Consider the following 14,310-nt stretch of genomic DNA (forward strand, 5'->3'; position numbering starts at 1 on the left):
CAGTTACCCTAGCTTTTATAGAATTTAGATTTGATTGGAACACATTTGGAGCATTTTGAACATCATCCCTGGTGGCTTTCAGTTCTGCCCTAATCAATTCTGTTTGGTCATCCATGGCTTTCTCCAACCTAGCTATTGCCTGGAGAATTGTTAGCCTTATTTCCCTTTCTGACATATTGTCTATGTCGATAGCCATTAGCTCTGTTGCAGAAGGTCCATCCTCTGTATTTTCTTCTGTTGGGCATTCCTCCTCCTAGTCATTTTGGTAAGAGATGACTGAACAGATGCACATGGATATATTGATTGTGGTGCAGTCAAGGTGCACCCTGGAACGCTTCTGTGCAATCAGAATTTCCCACCCAAATGAGAGAAAAAAGAAAAGAAAAATAAATAGAGGAAAAATAGAAAAGAGAGAGAGAGACTGAGACAGGAGAAAAGGGAAGATAAAAGAGAAGGCTCAGCCCAAATGGGCTCTGAGTTAAGATTCATGAAGTATACAAACAAAAACAGTCAAACCAAAAGACTGATAAAAGTATATAAACAAACAAAAAAAAAGGATATGACAAGAGAAAAATATATATATATAAGCAAAAAAAGGAAGAACCTCGTCAAAAAGAACCCCAAGTATAAGATTTATATACTATCAGGACAAACACAAATACACAGAAACACTGGTGGAAGGAAAAGATGGGAAAGTGCTTATAAATTCTCAGTGTGGGCGAGGAAGGTTATTTTGATTCTACCTGGATGTATCTTGGTGTCTTTGTTAAGGGACTCAGTTTTCCTAAGATACAGGGGGATTAAAAATTGGTTTACTTATAGGGGTAACATTGACTGGGGAAAGGGGATTACCTTGAAGTTTAACTCTATATGTATAGTAGAAAATAAAAATTAAAAAAGAATAAACTAGACTAAAATAAAGTAAATTTAAAAAAAAAAGTAAAATTTAAAAAAAAAATTTTTACATTTTTAAAAATAGAAAAGCAAAAGAAAACACCGGTGTATGTATCAAAAAGTTCAGGTTAGAAGGTTATTAAGGAATTTGATGTACTGGACATCTCACTGTGATGGTAAATAGGTTAAAAAATTATCTATATGTGTAAAAAAAAAGGAGTTAAAAATAAAAGTTGTATTTATGAAGTAGTGGTGGTTGTTCTCTTGTCATATTCTTTTTTTTTTTCTTCCTTCCTGGTTGGTTTTCTTGGGGAGGGGTCTGCCACGTGTGTTTTCTGTCAACGATGTTCCCTGAGTTAGGTCCTCCCGCCCCCCTCAATGGGGCTGGCTCTTAGGAAACCTTTTTTTTTTTTTAGGCTTGTTCTCCGGAGGTTTTTATGTTTGTTCATCTGTTTTCTCTCGCCTTCACAGCTTTTGATCCTTTTTGGAAGTTTAGAGGAGAGCAAACTGCACCCAGACCTCCCTCTCAGAGAGAAGCCTCAGAATGCTCTGCAGAGCTGCTGGTAGAGTAGGTTCTGACTCACGGTCCCTGGGGATGCAGGATCTCCTCCTTGTACCCAATTACCACGGCAGTGGCGGCTGTCTGGGCAGCCCCAGAACACCAGAGAGGTTCCAAGCAGCGATTACACACTGAGATTTTCCCGCTGGCCTGCACTGGGAATGCTTGGTGCTTCTGGGTGCCAGAGCCCCCAGCTAGCACCTGTGAGCTCCTCTCCCAGGGGAGGGTCTGGGACACGCGCATTTCAGGGATGCCATCTGGGGAGGCACCCAGCCCCTTACAGGAGCCTGACCCCACACGTTCTCGGGTGCGCTGGTGGCTCAGGCACACCAGCGGCGCAGGGACCGAGACTTGCTTTCTCTGCCACACTCTCTCTGGCTCAGCGCCAGGGGAGGCTGTCCTGAGCCCGGGGACTTAAGCCCCTCTCCCTAACTGCCCCAATTCCCACAATTTTGCCTGCGATGCTTTGCTCTTTTTTTTTTTTTTTTTTTTTGAGTGCTTTCTACTAGACTCCAAGCTATTTCTGGTCCCAAGATGCAGGACACTCTCGTATTGGGGTATTACTTTCCAATCGGTTGCCTCTGGTGGCTCCCTCCCCCTTTTGTTTATCTTCCAATATCAGCCAATGTTCCCACTCTGCTTTACCTGCCCACTGGCATCTTCTGCTCCTGTAGAGATCCAGACATGTATAATTCTGACCTCAGGCTGATTTCTTGGGTGATCAAAGTTCTTTGGTAGGTGATCAGCTCACTTTAGGGTACAGGTTGAAATGGTGCCTCCTCCTATTCCCTGCCATCTTGACTCAACTATTTGTTATTTTTTATTGTAGTATAAGATCTTTTTTGAATAAATTAAGGACTGAATATTTGATGATCTTCCTCTTCTTGTTTGTATATTAAGCTAAATACTTTAAATATGAGCTCTAATACCACCTTATGCTGGAAAGCTTCCCTAAGACCTCCTTGTTAAGGTTAATATTTTTCCCATAATACCTTCTACCACAATGTACTAATGATTTTGGAGAAGTAATGGCCACAGGATATCTTCAGGTTTAGAACCTAAGAACAATATTGCCCTAGTTAAACACAGGTCATAAACAATGAATCTTGGAATACTTCATCAAAAACTAATGATGAATTTTATGGTTACTTACATAACACAATACATTTTTTTTTTTTAAAACCAGACCAGTAACTGAATTGTGGAAGTATTGATCAGCCATGGTAACTAGCGCATGATTTCCAAGCTTTGTCACACTGCCACCATGCTGCAAGGACAAATTTTAAAATAATCAAAATTCTGATCCTTTATGTTTTATTCTTAAGTAAGTTCAAATTTATGGAAGGTTAGTATGAATAATAATAGTACAATTAACACTCCTATCACCTTTTGCCTAGATTCTCCTATAAGTTTATACTCCATTTGGTTTATCACCTCTCTCTCCATCTCTCTTTCATCAGTTGTACACCTTATGATCTTTGTTTCTAAATATTTTATCACTTACTTCTTAATAATATGAATATTGAGAAAAATACAACATGAATACAATACAATTGTACAAGCACTTTGAATGCAGAAGTGTAAAAAGGAAGAACTTTCCAGTACAGGGACATAATGCTTTCAAAAGTGACAAAGAGATGATGACACATTATGTTATAAGAATCTGAAGAAAAATATTGCCAAAAGTCCTAAAGTTTTGATTTGTAGAGTGAAGGGGGAAAAACACATTAGTACAAATATTCCCTACTTCATAGTTTCCTGTAGGACAGATCCCACATTCAACAATATTTTTAGGGCCCTTGTTACATCCTTATTCCTAAGACTATAAATTAAAGGATTTAGAACAGGAGTGAGTATAGTGTAAAAGACAGATACAATCATGTCCTTCTTTGGGGTGTGATAGGAGGTGGGAAGCATGTAGGTATAGACAGCAGCACCATAGAAGAGGATGACTACCATCATGTGGGAAGAACAAGTGGCAAAGGCCTTCTTCCATCCCTCTGCTGAGTTCATCCTCAGCAGATGGTGATGAGGATGAAAGAATAGGAGCTTGAAATGATTGTCACAGGGATGAGGAGCATGAGAACACAGCACAGGTACATGAGGGTCTCATAGAGGGAAGTGTCTGAGCAGGAAAGCTTCATTACAGCAGGGACCTCACAGAAGAAATGATGGATCTCCCGGGATCTACAGAAGGGGAAGGTCATGCTGACGGGTGTGAGCATAAATCCATCCACAGATCCTAGAAACCAGGAAGAAGACACCAAGAGGAGACACACCCTATAGTTCATGAGGATAGGATAACGGAGTGGATGGCAGATGGCCACATAGCGGTCATAGGCCATGGCAGCTAGAAGGAAAAATTCTGAACCTCCTAGTGTCAGATAGAGAAACATCTGCAACCCACATTCAGGGGCTGAGATCTTATTCACTCCTGTGACCTGGTCCATGAGCATCTTGGGCACAGTGACAGAAATGTACATCACATCCATGAGAGACAATTGGGTGATAAAAAAGTACATGGGGTTATGAAGGTGAACATCACAGTGTATCAGAAGGATCAGGATGGTGTTTCCAGACAAGGCCATCAGGAAAACTACAAAAATCACCACACAAAGGAGATCTGGGTACTTGGATTGAATGAAGAGTCCCACTAGGTCAAAATCTGATCGTCCAGTATAGTTGGCCACCCAAGTTGTATTCTCCATTGGATCACCTAGAAGAACTATGGAGTTGACAGATCACTCATGGGATATGACCACCCAAAATAACTGTGTGTGTGTGTGTGTGTGTGTGTATGCACATATGCACGTGAGCACGTGTGCATGTTTACACATAGCAACCTGGGTGCCAATAAGGGAAAGTTCCAAGGACCTGTAAATTTTTAGATTATAAATTACCTATAATTGACCAAATTTATTAGAAATCTAAGAATTCACAACTATGGTTCAAAGATATCAATACTTAGTCATTCCACCTCTGGGTATACATTTTCCCCCAAGGAAAGCAAAAGAGTATATGCACCCTTACTTTTATTTTTTTTCAAATCTCCAGATGATATTCCTTTTTTAAGTTGTATTTAAATTCAAATTATTTAACATATGGTGTAATATTAATTTCAAGTGTAGAATACAGTGATTCAACATTTTCGTATAACAGCTGGTACTCATCATATATGCACTCTTCATCCCTATAATCTGTTTAACCCATCCCGTCAGCCACCTGCATTCTCATAACCACCAGTTTGTTCTCTATAGTTAAGAGCCTGTTTCTTGGTTTGTCTCTCTCTCTCTCTTCTTTTTTCCCCCTTTACTCATTTGCTTTGTTCCTTAAATTCCACATATGACTGAAATCACACTATATTTCTCTTTCTCTGATTTATTTCACTTAACATAATACTCTCTAGCTCCATCCATGTCATTGCAAATGGCAAGATTTCATTCTTATGGCCTGAATAATATTTCATTGTGTATTTTTATTGTATATTTTTATATACACCCATATGTTTATTGCAATGTTATTTACAATAGACAAGATATGGAAACAACATCAGTGGATAAGGAAGGAATGGTGTGTAAATATTATTATATATTATATTATATATTATATTATACCATTATATATTATATTATATATATATATATAATATTATACCATTATCATAGTGGATTGAGATTCTTCCCCTTTTTACAACACAGTTGGACCCACAAGTGTATTATAAGTGAAATAAGTCAAACTGAGAAAGACAAATATTACATAATTTCACTCATATGTGGAATCTAAAAATATAAATTAATAAGGAAAAAACAGTATGAGTCCTAGAAATATAGAGAAGAAACTGATGGTTACCAGAAGAGAGAAGTGTGGGGTGATGGACACGATGGTCAAGAGGGAACGGGACATACAATCTTCCAGTTATGGAGTGAATAAGTCACAGGAATAAAAAACACAGCATTAAGGATTATAGTCAAAGGTATCATAATAGTCTGTATGGTGACAGCTGTAACCTACACTTGTAAACATAGCATAACATATAATTTGTTAAATCACAATGTTGTATACCTGAAATTACTATAATATTGTCTGTGAAGTTAATATTGGTAACTTACAGTAAGGTTGCCAGAGTTCAAGATCATGAGATTTCCTGATGATGATTAGTTGTTTATCAATTAGTATGGAAATTTTTGGAATAACTGCCATAGAAAAACACAAAAAGTGAATTATGGAAAAAATAAAATCTCCTATTTATAGAATTTTTTATTATGGAAATCAAAATTGAATCAACTTTTCAGGTTTAAAGATCCAATTGGATCTTAAAAACTCTTAGGTATATATTCTGTATGAGAAGTATTTAGAAAGTAACTGAAACATAACTTAGGGAATATTTATACCAAAAATGTGAACCCTCACTTTCTGTACAAGCCAGGGTGTGATGCTCTGTGGTTGTGCATCGTGTTCCATGTATCCACAGGAGTAAATCAGGGTCCTCACCAATGACCAACCTCTTAGATATTCTAGGGACATCAATTTAGGAGCCCACATTTTGGGGCGGGATTGTGACTATGGGTCCAGAGTATCCTGTACCCACAGTCCCTTTGTCAACTTTACATAAAAATAGGATAATAATGTTAGATCTCAAATATGTTCAGGATTAAATTATGTAACATACTGAAAGTGCTTAGAACATTACAAGATACAGATGAATAAGTACATATATTGTTAATTTAAAGAGTTAATATCTATATCTATGGTGATTATCATGCAAAATCTAGGTAAGAGATGGCAGTTATGATTTGTGTTTTATGATATAAGATGAATTATTTCAGTTAGCCAGTTTTAGTATCTATATAAGATTTGTATTTCTCAATTTCTGTAGTCCCAGACTAATATATATTATATTTATATATGATATATTTATTATTTTTACTCTGGTTAAGCAGATCTTTATGGAAAATCTTAGTACTATCTAGTATGCACTTCTCCAACTTTATCTACTTAAATGTCCTGCTATTTGTTCTAAAATTCAGGTAGAAGAATTCATATTTACAAGATCTTTGTCATTTACAAGACAAGCTTTAGTTGCTTTTACAAGCATAATCTACTTTTTGGTCTAGAGTAACCAGTTTTCATCAAAACTGAGATGTAGAGAGCAAAACTGAATAATGTTGAGTTTGTCTCTGACTATAATACAACTCCCTATACAATACCAAATCTGGCTACTCAAAACCTCAAAACCTATATCTGTGTTAAATGCTGAGGACAAAAGAAAAAAAATAAGTTGGTTACACTGAAGGAGCTCACAGTCCCTCTATTTAGGCTAAAGTATTGTGTGTGTTTGTGTGTGTGTGTGTGTGTGTGTGTGTATTTACAGTAGAATTTTAAAATGGTTCAAAATAAATAAGAAAAAACAATGGAAATAAAATATATCTGTCTATTTTGAAAAAAATCAGTAATAACCTCTTTTATATTTTTCTCTTCAAGAGATCAAACCTTCCCAACTTCCCAACTACGGACATGTTAAATGTTAAATTTTTAAATTCCTTACCAACAAAAATAAATAATAAACAAATATTCGCTCTTCTCTCTAGGAATAGTTTAGGAGTGGATATGATACAGGGTATTTCAGTAATAAATTCTGACTTTCAAAACATTATATACTCCTCTAATGATTACAAAGACTAATCATAATATTCAGCTTATTAGCAGTCCCAGGTTCTGGGTTCCAAAGCAGTAGAAAGCACTGAAAATATATCTGATGCATAATATAAATACTCAAAAAAAAAAAAAACCCTGCTACATGTTGCATTAAAAAATACAAACTTTTTCTCATTTTCCACTCCCACTAGGCAGATGAAAGCTGACCTCCACGCAATATTTTAAAACAGCCCAGTAAAAATGAGACCTACCTGATTTCTGAGTCAATTTTTGAAATCAAATGAAGCAAATCTCTGTTGTACTTTGGTTAGTGGGAGTCACTGTGATCAAGCCACACTGAACAGTCTTCCTGGCACACCAGACAGACAATGGAATAGTGTCTGTACCACACAAGATAACAGGCCACTCCATTCATTCTTATTCTTATTTTCTGTATTCAATTGTTTGTGTTTAATGTAAATAAAATAGTGCATATTTAAATTGGGGAATTATTAATAGTGGTGGTTGGGGCACCTGGATGGCTCAGTGAAAGTCATGTGACCCTTTATTTTGTGATTGTGAGTTTGAACCCCATGTTGAGTATAGAGTTTACTAAAATATATAAATATATACATTTTAGTTTAAATTTAAAATAAATTTAAATACATATTTTTAATTTTTATCCTGTCACCTTGTTTTTTGTTTTTTATTTTTATTTTTTTTAGATGTATTTATTTGTGAGAGAGAGAGCACAAGCAGGGGTGGAGGCAGAGGGAAAGAGAGAAGCAGACTCCCCACAGAGCAAGGAGCCAATGTGGGACTCAATCCCAGGACCCTGAGATCATGACCTGAGCTGAAGGCAGACACTTAACCAAGTGAGCCACCCAGACATCCTGTTTGTTTGTTTTTCAATTGTGGTGATAGAATATCAAATCTTGGGGCACCTGGGTGGCTCAGTGGGTTAAAGCCTCTGCCTTTGGCTCAGGTCATGATCCTGGGGTACTGGAATCAAGCCCCACATCCAGCTTTCTGCTCAGCGAGGAGCCTGATTCCCCCTCTCTCTGTTGGCCTGCCTCTCTGCCTACTTGTGATCTCTCTCTGTCAAAAAAATAAATAAAATCTTAAAAAAAGAATATCAAATCTTTACTTGAAGTTGACAAAAACCCAGAAATTGTTCTATATCATTCTGTATTTTACCTTCCCCATGAGTAAATGAAGTATTTAATCATATTTATACCTTTTACAAATAAAACAATTCAAATTCCCAATATAGACATTTTAACGTAAGATTAATATAAAAGAAAATTCTTTCAAAAAATTATCAGGGTAACTGTGTAGCATCACACAATTTACCTGAGGGAGAATTTGTGTCTCAATCCCAATCAGGTGATAGAACCCAGAGCCTATAATGCTGCCGTAGCTTTATAGAACCCTATCTTCCCTTCACAGTCTACAATTTGGGCACACCCACCACTGTCAGTTTCATATAAGAAATAAATATATTTGAGACATCTGTTTCAGTTCTCTACCAGAAATAATGCCCACTCAAAGTAAAATCAGTTTCATTACTTCTGTGAAATTTCAGCCTCGATATAACAAACATATCATTCCAAATATGGCAGGCAAGCATATTCTTTTATCCATACATAAATGGAAGCCAACAAGCTATTTCCTGGCAGAAAGTTATTGCTACATGATTCAATCAAAAAAGAGCAATTAAGAGCAATTTAGAGTACACTTATCTTCATTATCACAAAGAAATGTCTAGAATTATTGAATCATTATATCATACGACTTAACCTATTGTAACACTGTATGTTAATTATGCTTGAAGTTTTAAAAACACATTTGCTTTTCTTCATAGAAATAGATGATAGGGAATAACTGAGAAACATGGTCAAGGACTAACAGCATGTATCAGAAGGAGAACAAGTCAAAAACCTTAATTACGCTTTTGCTCCTGCATTTCTTTCTATATGATTGACCTCAGCATCTGAAGATGGTGCAACCCTTACCCATCTGGGTAATAGTGTGTGGCCGTGGTTAAATAACTTTGTACACAAAGATAAACAGGAGAGTGACATCATCCTGGTTTGTCCATGCCCATTATGGGAGTTGATGAGGTTTATTATTGATAAATTCCTTCTGGGACTTTGAAGAAGAGTGCAATTAAGGGACCCAGCAACAACAACAACAACAACAACAACAACAACAACAACAAAGACAATATGTCTCCCTGTTGTGCTGCTCTGGTTCTCTCCTCATGTCTTTTTAAAATCTTTTCTTATTATTTTTAAATATGTTATTTTACTTATTAGACAGAGAGGAAGTGCACAAGCAGGGGGAATGGCAGGCTCCCCAGTGATCAAGGATCCCAATGAAGGACTTGATCCTAAGACCCTTGGATCATGACCTGAGCTGAAGGCAGACACTTAAAGAACTGAGCCACCCAGGCATCCCAATCTTTCCTTATTAATAAACTGGCAATCTTAGAAATATTAACAGTAATCTCCTATTTCACTATTACCAATAAAATCTTATCTGTGAAATAGATACCAGATTATAAGTGGCCTTAGTATTTTTACACTATAGAACATTTTCTTTACATACTTGTTATCTATTCTCATTTAATTTTTAAAAAATATTGTGTGAGGTAATGATATAATTCTCTTCACTTTCTCTTATCTGAAAAATAGGAGAGTTGTATCTGGAACTCATAGACCAATTGATATATCAAGGACAGCACCACTAATTAGTACTATAGTTGAGAATAATATCAAAAGGGTCACTTTACTTCAATGTCTCAATCACTCTTTATTAGAGTATTGATTTTACTCTTTTTTCTGTAATTCCATTGTAATCAGTGTTGCTTTAATGTTGCATTTTTGGGTAATTGTTTTATAATTTCTTTTTTTAAATTTTATTTTCTTCAGTGTTCCAAAATTCACTGTTTATGCACCACACCCTGTGCTTCATGCAATATGTACCCTCCTTAATAATTTCAATGTTGATATGCTAGTAATAGAAAAATAAAGGGCGCCTGGGTAGCTCAGTCTTTAAGTGTCTGCCTTTGGCTCAGGTCATGATCCTATGGTCCTGATATCAAACCCCATGTTGGGCTCTCTGCTAAGCAGGGAGCCTGATTATCCCTATCCCACTTAACTTGCTTGTATTCCCTCTCTTGCTCTATCAAATTTAAAAAAAATGTTTAAAAAAGAAAAATATAAAAACACGAACGATTAAAAATAAAATTTAATCAATATATTGCATACCTGAAATTAATATAACATTGTATGTCAGTTATATTTCAATAATACAAACTAGTATTTTAAAAATTTTAAAATCAACCATAATGTAATCTCTCAGACAAATATTATGCAGTAAAACTTATTTTTTGCTTTTTTTGTTATGTTCAGTTAGCCACCATATTAGTTTTTGATGTAGTTTTGATGTAGTGTTCAACGATTCATTAGTTGCATATAAAACCCACTGTTCATTACAACACAGGCCCTTCTTAATACCCATGACCTAGATACCCCATCCTCCTACCCCCCTCCCTTCTGTAACCTTCAGTTTGTTTCCTGGAGTCCATAGTCTCTCATAGTTGGTCTCCCTTTATGATTTCTTCCCCTTCAGTTTTCCCTCCTTTCCCTATGGTCCTACATGCTATTCCTTATGTTCCACATATGAGTGAAACAATATGATAATTGTCCTTCTCTACTGAATTTACTTCACATACCGTAACACTCTACAGTTCCATCCATGTCAATGCAAATGACAGGCATTCATCCTTTTTGGTGGCTGAGTAATATTCCAATATCGATATGTGCCTCATCTTCTTTATCCATTCATCAGTTGAAGGATATCTTGGCTCCTTCCACAGCTTGGCTATTGTGGATATTACTGCTATGAACATCAGGGTGCATGTGCTCCTTCTTTTCACTATATCTGTATCCTTGGGGTAAGTACCTAGTAGTGCAATTGCTGATTCACAGGGTAGCTCTATTTTTAATGCCTTGAAGAACCTCCATCCTCTTGCCTAGAATGGCTGTACCAACTTGCATTCCAACAACAGTGTAAGAGGGTTCCCCTTTCTCCACATGCTCTCTGACATTTGTTGTTTCTTGTTTTGTTAATTTTTTTTTGATGGGCAGAATGGATTTTATTTTTTTTAATTTCATTTTTTCAGTTTTCAAAGATTCATTGCTTATACACCACACCCAGTGTTTCATGCAGTATGTGCCGCCTTAATATCCACCACCAGGCTTCACCGACACACCCATAACTTTCCCTTCAAAAACCCTGTTAGTTTCTCAGAGTCCACAGGTTCTCATAGTTCATCTCCCCCTCCAATTTTCCCCAATTCACTTTTCCTTTCCTCCTCCATGTCCTCCATGTTATTCCTTATGCTCCACAAGTAAGTGAAGCCATAATGATAACTGACTCTCTCTGCTTGACTTATTTCTCTCAGCATAATCTCCTTCAGTCCCATCCATGTTGATACAAAAGTTGGGTATTCATCCTTTCTGATGGAGGTGTAATATTCCATTGTATATTTGGACCATATCTTCCTTATCTATTAATCCGTTGAAGGGCATCTTGGCTCTTTCCACAGTTTGGCAATTGTGGTCATTGATGCTATGAACATTGGGGTACAGATGGCCCTGGTTTTCACTATACCTATATCTTTGGGGTAATTGTAGTACAATTGCAGGGTCATAAGGGTCATAAGGGTCATAAGGAAGCTCTATTTTTAATTTCTTAAGGAATCTCCATACTGTTTTCCAAAGTGGCTACACCAACTTGCACTCCCACCAACAGTGGAAGAGGGTTCCCCTTTCTCCACATCCTCTCCAACACACATTGTTTACTGTCTTGTTAATTTTTGCCATTCTAACTGGTGTAAGGTTGTATCTCATTGTGGTTCTGATTTGAATTTACCTGATGGCTAGTGATGTTGAACGTGTTTTCATGTGTTTTTAGCCATTTGCATGTCTTCTTTGGAGAAGTGTCCATTCATGTCTTCTGCCCATTTTTTTTTTTTGGAATGGATTATTTGTTTTTCGGGTGTTGGGTTTAAGAAGTTCTTTATAGATCTTGGATATCAGCCCTTTGTTTGTAATCTTATTTGCAAATACCTTCTCCCATTTCATGGGTTGCTTCTTAATTTTTGCTTTAAATTATAAATATTTGTTGCATACATACCAGGCAGTTGGGATAAAGCAGGGAACAAGATAAGAGCAATTCTTCTGAACTTTTTTCTATATATGTGTTCTGGAACTAAGTTGATTATTTTCTCATGGCATTTTTGTCCGTGACATCCTTTCTTCAATGACTTTTGTTTGTGAGGCCCATACTTGTGTACTGGAGCCTACTGTGTCCTCCTGGGTTGTAGCTGGCAGAAGACTCATCCTAGACCCCGTTGGCTTTTTTTCTCTAAACTGCTATTTTTTCTCAAATTATTTAACTCCTAGTCAGTATTTTTTTAAGTTTTTATTTAGATTTTAGTTAGCTAACAAAATGTAATATTAGTTTCAGTGAACAAAATAGTGATTCAGCTCTTCCATACCACACCTGGTCCTCATCACAAGTGCACTCTTAATCCGCATCACCCTTTAACCAAGACCTCTTACCTCCCTCCTTTGGGTAACTGTCAATTTTTTCTCTACAGTTAAGAGTCAGTTTCATGCTTTCTTTCTATATATTTGTCAGTCTACTCATTTGTTTTGTTTCTTAAATGCCACATATGACTAAAATCATGTGTTTGTCTTTCTCTCACTGACTTATTTCACTTAGCATCATACTCTCTAGCTCTAGTCCTGTCATTGGAAATGGCAAGATTTCATTCCTTTTTATGGCTGATAAATGTTCCATTTGTGTATGTGTGTGTGTGTGTGTGTGCATGCGCACATGTGCATGCGTGTGCGTGCCACCTCTTCTGTATCCATTCATCAGTCAATGCACACTTGGCTCTTTCCATAATTTAGCTATTGTTCATAATGTTGTTATAAATATCAGGATGTGTGTATCCCTTCATATTATTTTTGGACTCTTTGTTTTAACACTTAATAGTGCAATTCCTGGATCATAAGGCAGTTTTATTTTTAAATTTTTGCAGTCTCCATATTGTCTTCCAAATTAGATACACCAGTTTGCATTCCCAAAAGCAGTGTAGAAAAGTTTCCCTTTCTCCACATCCTCACCAATGCCTGTTTTTTTCCTGTGTTATTGATTTCAGCTCTTCTAACAGGTGTGAAGTGACATCTCTTTATAGTTTTAATTTGTATTTCCCTGATGATGAGTGAAGTTGAGCATCTTTTCTTATGTCTGTGGTATGTGTGGATTTTTTCTTTGGGCAAATGTGTTCATGTCTTCTGCCCATTTTAAAATTGGATTTTTTGTTTTTTGGTTGTTGAGCTTTATAATATCTTTATTTTTTGGGGATACTAACTCTTATCAGATATACCATTTGGAAATATCTTTTCCCATTCCACAGGTTGCCTTTTAGTTTTGTTGACTTTTCCCTTCATTGTGGAGAAACTTTTTCCTTTAAGAAAATCTCAAGAGTTTATTTCTGTTTTTGTTTCCCTTGCCTTGGGAGACATACTGAGTTAGAATTTGAGTGCTGTTTTGGGGCGCCTGGGTGGGCTCAGTGGGTTAAAGCCTCTGCCTTTGGCTCATGTCATGATCTTAGGGTCCTGGGATTGAGCCCCGCATCGGGCTCTCTGCTCCACAGGGAGCCTGCTTCCTCCTCTCTCTCTGCCTGCCTCCCCGCCTGCTTGTGGTTTCTCTCTGTCAAATAAATAAAATATTTAAAGAAAAGAATTTGAGTGCTGTTTTTAAATTAGTATTATGTTATGTTAGTCACCATACACTACATTGTTAGCTTTTGATGTAGTGTTCCATGATTCATTATTTGTATGTAACACCCAGTGCTTCATGCAATCCATGCCCTCCTTAATACCCATCACACAGCTACTCCATCCCCCTACCTCCCTCTCTTCTAAAACCTTCAGTTTGTTTCCTGGAGTCCATAGTCTCTTGTGGTTCATCTCCCACTCCCCCTTCATTTTTGCCTTCCTTCTAATGTGCTCGATGCTATTCCTTATGTTCCACATAAGTGAAACCATATGATAATTGACTTTTTCTGCTTAACTTATTTCACTTTGCATAATCTCTTCCAGTCCCAAACATGTTGACACAAAAGTTGGGTATTTATCCTT

The 14,310-nt window shown here is 36.7% G+C and overlaps 1 pseudogene; it reads right to left on the reverse strand.

Moving 5' to 3' along the window:
* Positions 1–3,196: 3,196 nt before the first annotated feature.
* Positions 3,197–4,161, reverse strand: LOC123936260 (annotated as a pseudogene).
* Between the last annotated feature and the right edge of the window lie 10,149 nt (positions 4,162–14,310).

This window comes from Meles meles, unplaced genomic scaffold (assembly GCF_922984935.1).
Source record: "Meles meles unplaced genomic scaffold, mMelMel3.1 paternal haplotype, whole genome shotgun sequence".
NCBI lineage: Eukaryota > Metazoa > Chordata > Mammalia > Carnivora > Mustelidae > Meles > Meles meles.